At 38.6% G+C, this 13,979-nt stretch overlaps 1 long non-coding RNA gene across 1 annotated transcript; it reads right to left on the bottom strand.

The window, feature by feature from the left end:
• Nucleotides 1–10,171: 10,171 nt before the first annotated feature.
• Nucleotides 10,172–11,366, bottom strand: LOC134759691 (uncharacterized). The gene is made up of 2 exons (XR_010136258.1): nt 11,150–11,366; nt 10,172–11,055 (listed from the first exon to the last, which is right to left on the bottom strand). It is a non-coding gene; the product is annotated as an uncharacterized LOC134759691 (long non-coding RNA).
• Between the last annotated feature and the right edge of the window lie 2,613 nt (nt 11,367–13,979).

Below are 13,979 nucleotides of genomic sequence, written 5' to 3' on the forward strand. Positions count from 1 at the left end.
TTGATTTCAATGTTAACGACATCTAAAAAAATGCCTTCACAGAAACATGGAGACTAGTGCTTGACCAAACAGCTGGGTAGCATGGCCTAACCAAGCTGACACATAAAATTAGCCACCGCAGCAATGAAACCCGGGAGTTGCCCTGGCTTTCAGGCCTGCACATGAGGCCGTCACTCCTCGGCTACTGCTGGAGACAATACATGAACTCGACACACCCAGGGCCAGCCACCAGCCCGGTGCCGTGGGACAGCCTAGCTTCAGTCCCTCGAGTGGAGGAAAGATAACCACAGCCGGCACCATCTCCACTTCCCTCTGGATGAGTTCAGCCCTGAAAAGAGAGGAGGGGTTTTTGCTTGCTTCTACACCCAGAGATATCAGAAAGCCCAGATTCTAAATTCACCCCTCAAAATGAGGAACGTGAGGGCCAGGTGGGACTCAAGCCGGCCACTCATCACCAAATGGTCCTTTGTACCAAATGGACATTTCCACCATTCCCAGGTTGCTAGTGATACTGAGCTGCTTCTAGAAGGGGATGCTCAATTTAGTTTTATGTGGAATTCAGTTTCAAGGACAACTAAATAAAAAAGAGCAACTCTGTACGGGGTTTGTAAAAATAGACAACTGATGAACTGCTCTGTCCTCTGGCCTGGCCCTCTTTCAGCCCCTTGATCCTTTCTCTTCAGACTGGTCTTTATAAAGCACAAATCTGATCACATGATTCCCTTGCTGAAAATCCTTTCTTGGCTCCTTGTTGCCTATGGCAGTTTCTCAAAATATGGTGTGTGGCACATCAGGTGGCTTTAGGTGGCATAAAAGTTGATGCTGTTTATTTTAATAGTGACATTTTGGTTTTTGTGGTCACCTTCTATTTAGGACAAGTAACATCGTTTTTCATTTTGGTAGTGGAATTAAATGGATTTACTTCTCCATTGGTCTGAAGAACAGTGTTAGGCTAACAGTGATCTGGATGGTGGAAAATGGCTGAGTCATGGAGATGGACTCAGACGTGGGGAGTAGCAGGGCCCAGGGCCTCTGCCGGGTCTGCCACCTGCCTCATCTCCTTTCTTCTCTCCACTGGAGAACTCACCTTTATCTCCCAATAAATAGCAAACAGCCAGCAATTCCCAGGACCACACCTGATGACATTGCTAATCCCACTGTCTGGAATGCTCTGCCCCCAAGCCCCACCACGTGGAAAACTCCTATTTATCTTCCACATCTCAGCTCAGGAGTCACCGCTTTCATGAGGCTTTCTCCATATTGTTTCCTTCCATGGTCCCTGTAGCATAGACCCTTCCCTGCGTGTCACCCACCAGGAATAGGGACTGTGTCGGGGATGTCCTTAGAAGCGTGGGCACTTCTGCAGGACTCAGGATGGGAGGAAAGGACTCTGTCACACTGCTAGACAGGAACTGGCAGCTGATGTCCGAGGGCAGGGTATAAAAGAAAAGGTGGCTACCTGCTTCTTGCCGGAAGTCCCAGGGCAGCCGAGTGCTGTCTGAAGGGGTCCCCTCCCAGGCCCAATTTCCCAAACCCAGGTAGAACACCTCTCATTTTCCCCACTCCCCTCCCTGCCCCCTAACTTCTATTTTCCGGAGAGTGAAGACAAGCAGTGGCTTGCGTTCAAGGAGTGTGTGATGCGTTAGGGCTCCTCTCCCAGCCCCGTGTTTCCCTCACAGCAGGGAAATACTTCCTGTGCAGCCGCCTCCAGAAGGGAACATCTGCCCCTGACTTTACCAAGAGCCAGATCAGTATCATTGTTTGCACAGAGAGAAACCCTCCTACTGTGATTGCCAGTGATAGCAGTATGGGTTGTGGAAAGCGGGAGGAGTCAGGACTGGGACTCTGTCTGCTCCATGGCTTCTGGCTCGGTGGAGCGAGAGTGCCACAAGCTGTAGAGGATGGGGCTCGTCCCCTTATGTGAAAGTGGGAAGCAGACAGGCTTCTGGGGGTTTCCTGTTCCTGCGCCTTGACCCCTGACCGGCAGTTGGTCTCAAAGCTCAGTTTTACCACTCAGGGCTACAATAGCCGGGCTCTGGCCCTTGGTTACAATAGCCGGGCTCTGGCACTTGGCTACATGTCTGTGAAGTGGGTGTCTGGTAACCTCTGCATGCATGGCTTTGCTTTCTTTTTGACTCTGCTCTTCTTGGGCTGCAGGGAGTCGGACTGTCAGCCAAGGGTGAGCCCATCACCTGGCTGGCCAATCAGAGAGTCTATGCCCCCCTGCCACAGTGATTGGTCCTGGAGTGGCCCAATTACAGTCTTTTTTGGGCAACTGGTGTGAACCCTGGGAGTGAGAAGTTCAGAAGTTATTCTGAACACAAGAGTGTAAGGATGAAGCAAGAAATGAATCTAGAGAATAAAGTGAGCACAGGAGAAAGTACAGCTGAAGAGATGGGGGAGAGGGCAGAGGAAAAAAGGAGGGATCTGAACCCAGGAACACAGCCCCCTAGCGTGAGTGGCCCCTCCACTTGGGGTGAGAAACCTGACTTACACTGGGGCTTATGGAATCAGTGGATGGGAAAGAGAGCATTTGATTAGACGCCTGGCCCAGAGTAGCCCAAGAAAGAATGGTTCCCAATGCCACTGTCTCCCAGTCTGCCTGGAAAGACCAGCAGGGGCAAGTGGTCCTGGTTCAATGTTCAGAGTCTCAAAGAAAGCCTGCCTCTCCACTGAGGGGTCACCCTGGTGCCGTTGAATTATGGCTGGGCATGGAGAGTCCCCTGGGCTGTGGTTAGGGTGCTATCAATGCCTTCTGACACCTGTAGAGGCTGATGGAGGAAGCCAGCCACACTGTGAAAGGGGGTGGATGTTCTAGTACTTTCTACAGAGAAGCTGTTTTCACTTGTAGGCTGCCAAGCTGGGGCTGGGCTGCTCTGTCAAGTGGAGAGAGGCCCTCCTCCCAGCTGCTAGAGGGAAGACCAGCCAGAGCTTGGTTCTTAGCTGTCTCTGGACCTGTGGAAGTGGGAAGCAGACAGGCTCTAACCTCCTGTAGCCTCAGCCTCTCCAGAAGTGCTCCTTTCTGGCACCTGGGAGAAAAATGGAAAAAGCACAGCTCCCTACTCTCCATCTTTATTTTGTTCTGCAGTTTAAAAATTGAGATATAAATTACATAGAATAAAATCTATATGTAAAAAGCAAGTTTTATTTATGTATAACCCCATGCAACCATCACCCACTCCAGGATCCAGAGCATTTCTGCCACCCTAGAGAAGGAGAGAGTCCCCTCCTGTCCCATCTAGTAAACCCCCCTCCTCAGGGGTAACCATGACTCTGACGTCTATCATCACAGGTTAATTTTACCTGTTCTTAGACATAAAAATGGAATCATACAGTAAACATTCTTTTTGAGTAGTTTCTTTCATCCAGAATGTTTTTGAGATTCATCCAAGTTTGTGTGTCAGCAATTTATTCTTTTTCATTGCTGAGTAGTTTTTCATCGTATGTCTAGACAGTGACAGTCACACGTCGCATTTAGATCTGGATACATTCTGAGAAATGCATCATTAGGTAATTTTGTGTTGTGTGAACATCATAGAGTGTATTTACACAATTCTACATTTTGCAGCCTACTGCACACCCAGGCTGTAAGGCCTATTGCTCCTAGGCTACAAACGTTTGCTGCATGTTATTGTACTGAATACTGTTGTCAATTGTAACACAATGGTAAGTATTCGTGTATCTAAACATACCTAAAAATTTAAAAAGGTACGGTAAAAATATGGTATAAAAGATAAAAATGTTATGCCTGTACAGGGCTCTTACCATGAATGGAGCTTGCAGGACTGGAAGTTGCTCTGGTGAGTCAGTAAGTGAGTGGTGAGTGAATGTGAAAGACTAGGATGTTATTGTACACCACTGTGGACTTCATAAACAGTGTGCACTTGGGTGATAGGAATTTTTCATTCCATTATAATTTCATGGGACCATGATTGTGCAGAGCATGACTGTACTACATTTGGATTGTGTCTAGATAAACATTTAATAGGTATTTGAGTTGTGTCTTGTTTTTAGTTATTACAAATAAAGCTTATGAGCATTTTGATGGATATTTGCACTTACTTCTCCTTGATAAAAACCTAGGAGTAGAATTCCTGGGTGATCTGAGAGGTGAATGTTTAATTTTGCTAGAAAATCCCAAACATTTGTCCAATGTTACTGTATCATTTTGCATTTCTACCAGCAGTGAGAGCTCCATTTGCTTTGTCTACTTGCCAACATTTGGTATGGTCAGTCTCTTTAGACAGTTAAGTGGATGTGTTATGGTATCTTGCTGTGGTTTTAATTTGCATTTCCTTGACTAATAATGGTTTGAGAACATTTTCACGTGCTTATTGGCCATTTAGGTATCCTCTTTTGTGAAGCACTTGGTCAGTCAATGCTTTTGCTTACTAAAAATTTTTTTCTTGCCAGAATAAATTGGGATGTTTATAACTTTTCTACAGGCAACAATATGGAAATTACTAGGAGTTATACTTTTATTACTTTCAGATTATTTGCATTAAGACATTAAGTTTTTCAATTGCATTAAGTTTTCAAATGAGTGGTACAAAAGATAAGAAACAAAATTGTGTTAAAATATCCTTGAGGCAATCAAGTATCAAAAATGACACTAATTTATTCTATTGTGATGAGAAGAAATAAGATAGTTCAAGCATGATCTGAGATAAGAATTTTAATTCTTTAACCAGGAAAAAATCAAAAGTTAATCCAAACAATTTTCAGATACAGAATACCGTTTGTGCTTTTTTTTTTTTTTTTTTTGAGACGGAGTCTCTCTCTGTTGCCCAGGCTGGAGTGCATTGGTATGATCTCAGCTCACTTCAACCTCTGCCTCCCAGGTTCAAGTGATTCTCCTGCCTCAGCCTCCTGAGTAGCTGGGATTACAGGTGCCTACCACCAAGTCTGGCTAATTTTTGTAGTTTTAGTAGAGACAGGGTTTCTTCATGTTGGCTAGGCTGGTCTCAAACTTCTGACTTCAAGTGATCCACCCACTTCGGCCTCCCAAAATGCTGGGATTACAGGCATGAGCCACAGCACCCGGCCCCATTTGTGCATTTTTAAGGTCCATTATAGTAGTTACATTTCCAGAAAAACTAAAAGAAATTCTGAGATATAATGTGAAGTGAAATTTGGCAAGAAGCTCTTAATATCACTTTTACTTAGCATGCATTGGACACCTACAGTGTAGGTGAGGAACACTGTTAGGCGTCCAGCAGAGACAGGACGGATGGGCACCATCAGCAAGCATGCATCAGATCCCAAAGTACCCTCTCTATGGGGCTTCTTGAGTTTTCTCTGCAGCTGTTTTTTGTTTTTTGTTTGTTTGTTTGTTTCCTTATTTGCTGGTGTTCTGCTAGAACCAGGTTAAATTGAATTTTGTTTTCACTATACTTTACTATTCTTTTTCTGAGCTGGCATCACTAGGCTATCCAGTTGTCTTGATTGCAATACTCTAAATCAATTGGCCCTTCCCTCAATCTACCTAATTCACACAATCTTTCAGCCACAGGAGCACATCTCACAAAATGAGAAGTGTCTTTCCTAGTAGCTGTAATCTGCTTCAATTTGCGGCCTGGTAAAGCTATTGTGAGCTTGCTGAATCACTGCTATGTTGCTCATAGCTGTGTCCAAACTGTGAAAATTGCTCAGTCTCTGATCATGTCTCACCTCAGTGGGTACAAGTCAATAGCACAATTGGTGTGATGGTTCATTTTAAGCGTCACTTTGGCTGGGCTACAGTGTCTAGACATGTGGCCAAACATTATTCCAGATGTTTCTGTAGGTGTTTTTGGATGAGATTTTTACATTTAAATGGATGGACTTTGAGTAAAGCAGATTACCCTCATAATGAGGATGGGCCTCATCCCATCAGTTGAAAGACTGAATAAAACAAAAGCTTAAGCAAGAGGGGATTCTGCAGCCTATGGCCTTCAGACTTGAACTGCAACATTGACTCTTCCTGGGTCTCCAGGTTGCCAGCCCACCCTGCAGATTTTGGACTTGTCAGCCTCCACAATCATGTGAACCAATTCCTTAATATAAATTTCTTCATATACCTATATATACAGTCACACACTGCATAACAATGTTTTGGTCAATAATGGATAACATATATGATGGTGGTCTCATGAGATTATAATACAGTAATATAATATATTATTATAATATATAATATAGTTTAATAATATATAATATATTATAATTAATAATATATAATATAGTTTAATAATATATAATATATTATAATTAATAATATATAATATATTATAACTAATAACATATATAATATATTATATATAATATATTATAATTAATAACATATTATATATAATATATTATAATTAATAACATATTATATATAATATATTATAATTAATAACATATTATATATATTATAATTAATAACACATTATATATAATATATTATAATTAATAACATATATTATATATAATATCTTATAATTATATATAATATATTATTATACTATATTATATATACTATATTATATATACTATATTAAATATTATATACTATATTATAATATTTTATATATGGTATATATAATATATTATATATAGTATATATTAAATATTATATATACTATATTATAATATTTTATATATGGTATATATTATATATACCATATATTAAATATTATAATATAGTATATATAATATATTATATATACTATATATAATATATTATATATGCTATATTAAATATATTATATTTAATATTATATATTATATTAAATATATTATAATTAATAATATATTATATTAAACATATTATAATTAATAATATATTATATATAATATATTATTATACTATATTATATATACTATATTAAATATTATAATATAGTATATTATAATATTATATAGTATATATACTGTATCATATAATATAATTATATGATATAGTATATTATAATATTATATATAGTATACATAATATATTATGTAATATTATATAGTATACTATATTATATATAGTATACATAATATATTATATATTATATAGTATATTATAATAATATATATTATTATAATAATATATATTATATAATATATAATATATTATATATATAAATTATATATTATAATTATAATATATAATATATTATATATATAAATTATATATTATAATTATAATATATAATATATTATTATAATAAAATTCCTATCACCTAGTGATTTCATAGCCATCATAACATCACAGGACAACATATTACTCAACAAGGCTATGGTTGAGATAGCAAACAACAGTTCCTGAGAAACTGACTAATGAGTTGTAGGAACTGGAACCGGAACCCATAGCTGAAGAAGAGGCCAGAGAAAAGAAGCTGCAGGAGAAGAAAAGAAGAACCCCTGAGAAAATTGACAGTGAAGCATTTGGCAGAAGTTTTTGCAGACCTCAACTTTTTCTTTAAAAAGTTTGAAAGTGACCCCCGACACTGAAAGGTTTTTATTAATAGAGAGGAATGTTCATGGTGCATTATCTGTTTACAAACAAATCTGTGATAAAAAAAGAAACAACTAAGCAAGATGCTATGGACATATTTCTGAAAAGAGTGACACCTCCTCAAGAAGATCCTCAGTCAGGTCCTTCAGGCAGTGTTCCAGAAAAAGGCATTGCTATCATAGGAGATGACAACTCCTATGCATGTTATTATCCCTGAAGACCCTCCAGTGGGACGAGATGTGGAGGTGGAAGATACTGATACTGATGATCCTGACCCTGTGTAGGCCATGCTAATGTGTGTTTATGTCTTAGTTTTCAACAAAAAGGTTTAAAATTTAAAAAGAAAAAATTTTTAAATAGAAAAAAGCTTATAGAATAGGGATATAGAGAAAGATAATATTTTTGTAGAGCTTTACAGTGTGTTTTTGTTTTAAGCTAAGTGTTATTACAAAAGAGTCAAAATGTTAAAAAGAAGTTTAAAGTTTATGAAGTAAAAAAGTTACAGTAAGCTAAGGCTAACTTATCATTTAAAAAAATATTTTTAGAAATTTAGTGTAGCTTAAGCACACAGTGTAATGTCTTATTTGCTCATAGACTCGCCCAGAGCAACTTCCAGTTCTACAAGCTCCATTGACTGGAAGTGCCCTATACAAGTGTGCAATTTTTACTTTTTATACTGTATTGTTATTGTACCTTTTCTATGTTAGATATGTCTACATAGACATATATACCTACCATTGTGTTATAATTGCCTACAGTATTCAGTACAGTAGCATGCTGTACAAAGCCTAGGAGTGACAAGCTATACCACATAGTCCAGGTGTGTGGTAGGCTATGCCATCTGGGTGTGTGCAGATACACCCTATGATGTTTGTACAACGATGAAATTGCCTAAGGACACATTTCGCAGAATGTATCCCTGTTGTTAAGCAACACATGACTGTATATACTCACATCTTTTGATTCTGGCTCTCTGGAGAACCCTAATATACTTGACAAAAATGTCAGGGTAAGCCTGGAGTCCTGCTGGTTGTTCTCCTGTCTGTCATGTTAAAAGAAAAATAAAACTATTAACTGGCTTTCATTTTTAAAAATTCCCAGGCCCCAAATTCTATATCCCCCTGGAATCAACATGGCTGCAGGAACATCTCTCTGCTGGTCAGGGACACTCTCCTCAGCAAAGCGGCGCTTTCCAAAGCTGGAACAACTTCTGCCTCTACTTGCATGGCTTCCCAAAGGCTGGATCCTTGTGGGAATGCATTTCAAAAGGGAAGAATCAATTGATTTAGGGGCATGCAATCAAGACCCTGGGTATCAGTATGAAGGAGTTCTTCATATAATCTGGATTTGAGCCTCAGTTAGGTATACGTATAGTAAAGAGTTTCTCCCAGTCTGTGGCTGCCCTTTTCCCTTTATTCATGATGTCTTTTAATACACATAAATTTTAATTTTGATAAAGCCCCAGTCACCTCTTTACAAATTTTATGCTTATTGCTTTTTTGTGTCTTAAAATATCTTTGCCTACCTGGACATCATGAAGACATTCTCCCATGTTCTCTTCTCAAGAACTTTACTATTAGTTTTCAGACTTAGGTTTATGATCCATCTCAAGTTAGTATTAGTGTTTGGTGTGAGGTACGTGGTCAAGATTTTTCTTCCATATGGATATCTAGTTGCTCCAGCAACGTTTATTGAAAAGAACTTCCTTTTTCCCATCTAACTGTTTGGCACCTTTGTCAAAAATCATTTGACGGTAGGTGTAGTCATTTTTACCCAACAAGTTTTTGGGTGGGTGGCAGCAGACATTTGGTCTGGAGCTATACTACCTGGACAAGAAAGTATCAGGGTCATGAACTTGTCCTCATAGTGCAAAGGTTTCTGGTCACTTCCATTTCCCAGTCACCTTTGTGAATTACTACTTGGAAGTTGTATGTTACCACCAAGCCTTGGTTTTGCTGTCAAATACCCAAGGTGCTTGACTCCTCCCTGCCACAGTTTCCTTATCGGTAAAATGGTATAATGGCAATAACTGATGCATGGCGCTGTTGCAAGATCAATGGAGTCACAAATGCAATGAGAACACTCGCTATTGCCTGTTTCCTCCTTACCACTGTGAGCTTCTTGAGAGCAGAGACCATGTTTTATGAATCTGCATTTCAGTGCTTGAAAGGATACCTGGCATATGGCAGGTGTTTATTAAATGTATGGAGAATAAACTATATTCTTTTAGATGGCGTAGATAGAACCATTTGTATGGCAGCCTGCTGTTATTTATTCCTACCCAATCCAGGGGACTTGTCTGTCTTTATCTTATTTGACACACTTGACTGCTCCTTCCTGAAGCCCTTTATTCTCTTTGCTTCTAGAACACCACACATTTTTTGCTCTCCTCCTGCTGTACTTTCTTCTAAGTAAGTATGTTCTTTCTAACTAAGAGTGTTCTTTCTTAGTCTTCTTGGTCATGCCTGTTGCCTCTGCTCTAAGGACTTTTCTGCCCAGGGATCATCTCCCACCCCTTTTCTTCTCTATGCCACACTGTCTTTCTTGGTAACCCCTTCTTCTCTCATGGCCTTTAAGTTCTATTTGCTCACAACTCCTGAATGCCTGTATCCATCCTGAGCCCACGCTCATGTACGCCATGGCCTACCCCACTTAGACTTAACAGGCATTTCACTTCAAAGTTGTCCAAAACAAAGCAAGAGATTTTTCCCACATGTGATTTTATTTCACTCTGTCTTGAGTTCTCAAGTTTTTCAAGACAAAATCTTCCGAGTCAGTCATGGCTCTTCTCTTTATCCTCACTCCGCTTCTCTAGTTCTTTATCAGGTCCAGTTTGACTCTACCTCTAAAACCATTTCTGAATGTGTCAATTTCTTTCATTCTAACTGGCTCTACTAAAAGTCCAAGTCACCAGCCTCTCTTGACTGGGCTACTGCAGTGGACTCTGGCCTGGTCTCTAACCTTTCTTTCTTGAGGGATCTGGTCATACCACTCCCAATGCAAAACCCTGTCATAGAGCAAAGTCCAAGCTTGTTACTCTATCCTAAAAAGCCCCATGGCAAGGGCCTCTGCCTGACTCCTTGACTTTGTGGACAAATGGGTTTATCTATGGGGAAATAAGAATGCAACATTCCTGACATTGTGGAAGCCCAGCCTTCTATCTAGAGTTATATAACATCTTGGAAGGTTCCAAAGTCATTAAGTCAAGTCCAGGTTTGTCAGTTTCTCCAAAAGATGTCAATGAAAACTGCATACGTCTTGCAGCTGAACATCTAAACTATCAATTACCTGAAAAATACTGATGAGCAAAATCCACTGCTGGCTACAAAGGTGATTATAAAGCAGTAGTGACCTAGTCATGGGGAGATAGCACACTGAGTTAAGGAAAGCTTTTGGGTGTTCTGGCCAGCCTGGCCTAGGTTCAAATCCTTGCTGTGTCCTGTCTAGGGAATGTTAGCTGCTGAAGTTCTCTGGGCTTTATCCGTAACAAGGGGTGATTTTGCCCTTTGAAGTTTGCTAGAAGATTCTCTGACAGACTGTCCTTTTCAGCGAGTAACAGAAATGCAGTAGGTGGTCTCTCTCGTTTCCTAGAGATGAAAAGAAACAGGAGATGATGAGAAGTTCTAGGCCTATTGTTCTAGAATACCCAGGCCTATTGGTGTCCTGCCCCTCCTACCCTACCTCAGCATGGTGTGGTTCATTCTGGAAAAGGCTCTGCAGAGGCATGAGATTTTCTGGCAAGAAGCAGATTGCTGCTTTAGATGGCTGTGTCCTGGCAGGACCACCTTAATGACTTGTCCTAGCACATTTAGGGTGTCAAGAACAGCCCTTAAATCTGGGCCCCTTCATAGCTCAGAAGAACCTGGGCATAATGTAGAAATTATTCTCTAGTGAGAACAAGATCTACAGGGTGAAAAAATAGAAATCTTAAAAGTTAGGAAATAACAAGAACAGAAAAACAGTATACCTTGTAGATTATTTTTAAGTGATCAAATTGAAGACCATGGGATTTTTTTTAAACAAACAAGCTAGGAGACAGTGGTTAGTTTTGACATTGATGTAGTTGTAGGGAACTCTAGTTTGTGGTCAGCGCAAGGTACTTTCCATGCACATGAATCACCACATGCACTTAACTTGGGCAGAGCTCAATTTCAGATTCTTTAAACCAAAGTGAAAAGCCCCAAGTTAGGTTAACTGGCAGGCACATACTGTAGACAGCCCAGATCTGGGAATTTAAAAAAAAGTGTGTGGAAACAAACATATTTTGGTGGTTTTTAACATAATTATTGTCTCTTTCTCACAGTGATTTGCATAATGTTGCAGAGGTGTTGCCTGGCAAGCTCCAGTTAAAGATGCAGATTTTGTGTGCACCTGTTTGCAGGCTAGATAGAGAACAGTCATATGCAAGTAAAATCTTGGTACCCTCCATTGCTTGATTTACTTTTTTGAGCAGGCTTATTGCTGTGTAAGTAACCTACAAAAATTCCACATATTTGAAGTGTAGAATATGTTTTTGCATATGTATATATCCGTGAAACCATCATAACAATTAATATAGTAAATATTTCTATCACTCCCAAAAGTTGCTTCATGTAATTTATAATTTCCCTCCCAGGCCTCTCTTCCTCACTACTAGTTTGTTTTATATCACCAAAGATTTTCATTTTCTATAGTTTTATTAAAATGGAATAAACAGTATATAGTCTTTTTTGACTGGTTTGTTTTACTCAATGTAATTATTTTTGAGATTCATCCATGTTGTGATTATCCATTATTATTATTTTCTTTTTTCTCTTTTTTACTGAGTAATAGTCCATTGTATGGATATGCCACAATTTGTTTATCCATTCATCTGTTGATGAACTTTTGAGTTGTCTCCAGTTTGGGGCTATTTACCAATAAAGGTACCATGAACATTGGTGTACAAGTCTCTGTATCTGCTTTCTTTTCTGGTAGAACTGAGAGGCTGGGACATGTGGTAGGTGCATGTTTAACTTTTTACGAAACTTTAATCTGTTTTCCAAAGTGGTTGCTTGATTTTACATTACCAATAGCACTGTATGAGAATTTCATTTCCTCCATATCCTTACCCCATATTGTCAGTCTTCTTAATTTTAGCAATTCTAAACTGCTAAAATATATGTAGTGGTATCACATGGTGGTTTTAATTTGAACTTCCCTAATGATGCTGACATCTTTTCATGTGCTTATTGCCATCCATGTATCTTCTTTGGGGAAATGTCTGTTGAAATCCTTTGTCTATTTTACTTTTAATGGGGCTATTTTCTTATTATTGAGTTTTAAGAATTCTTCATATATTCTGGATATAAGTGCATTATCAGATGTATTCTTGGCAAACATTTTCTCCCAATCTGTGGCGTATTTTTTCAATCTCTTCAGAGTATCTTTCAAAGAATGAAAATTTTAAATTTTGATAAAGTCTAATTTATCAATTTATTTTTTATGGATTATATGTTTGGTGTCATACCTAAAAACTCTGCCTAACCCAAGGTCCTGAAGATTTTCTTTTATGTTTTCTTCTAAAGGTTTATAGTTTTAGATTTTAAATTGAGATCTACAATCCATTTGAATCACTTCTTTTTATATGATGCACGTTTGCATCCAAGTTCATTGTTTTTGTCTGTTTCTGCATACAGGAATCTAACTTTTCCAGTACCGTTTGTTGAAAAGGCTATCCTTTCTTCATTGAATTGCTTTTGCACTATTGTCCAAAATCAGTTGTCCATATTTTTGAGTGTGTGTGTCTATTTCTGGACTTTCTATTTGGTACATTGATCTTTTCCTCTATCTTGCTGCTAGTACTAGAATATTTTGATCACCTGTAGCTTTATAATAAATCTTGAAAGCAGATAGTTTTAGAACTTCAACTTTTCTCTTTTTCAAAGTTATATTGGCTCTTTTGGTTTTGTTTGCACTCCCATATGAATTTCAAATGTGCTTTTCAATTTCTACAAAAAGCCTGCTAGAAATTTGATTAGCACTGCATTGGGAAGAGTTCTCATTTTAGCAATACTGAGTCTTCTGACCTTTAAACAAAGTATATCTCTCCGATTATTTAGGTCTTCTTTAATTTATTTCAGCAATGTTTTGTAATTTTTAGTGTACAGGTCTTACACTTATTTTATCAGATTTACCCATAAGTATTTCTTTCTTTTTTTTTTGAGACAGAGTCTCAGTTTGTTCCCCAGGCTGGAGTGCAGTGGTGCGATCTCGGCTCCCTGCAAACTCTGCCTCCCGGGTTCAAGTGATTCTTGTGTCTCAGCCTCCCAAGTAGCTGGGATTATAGGTGCAGGCCACCATGCCCAGCTAATTTTTTGTATTTTTAGTAGAGACGAGGTTTTGCCCTGTTGCTCAGGATGGTCTTGAACTCCTGGCCTCAAAGGTATCCACCCACCTCAGCCTTCCAAAGCAATGGGACTTCCAAAGTGTGAGCCAACACGCCTGGCCAGTATTTCATATTTTTGATGCCATTCTAAGAAATTGAATTTTA

The sequence above is a fragment of the Pongo abelii genome, chromosome 12, assembly GCF_028885655.2.
Source record: "Pongo abelii isolate AG06213 chromosome 12, NHGRI_mPonAbe1-v2.0_pri, whole genome shotgun sequence".
NCBI classification, from domain to species: domain Eukaryota; kingdom Metazoa; phylum Chordata; class Mammalia; order Primates; family Hominidae; genus Pongo; species Pongo abelii.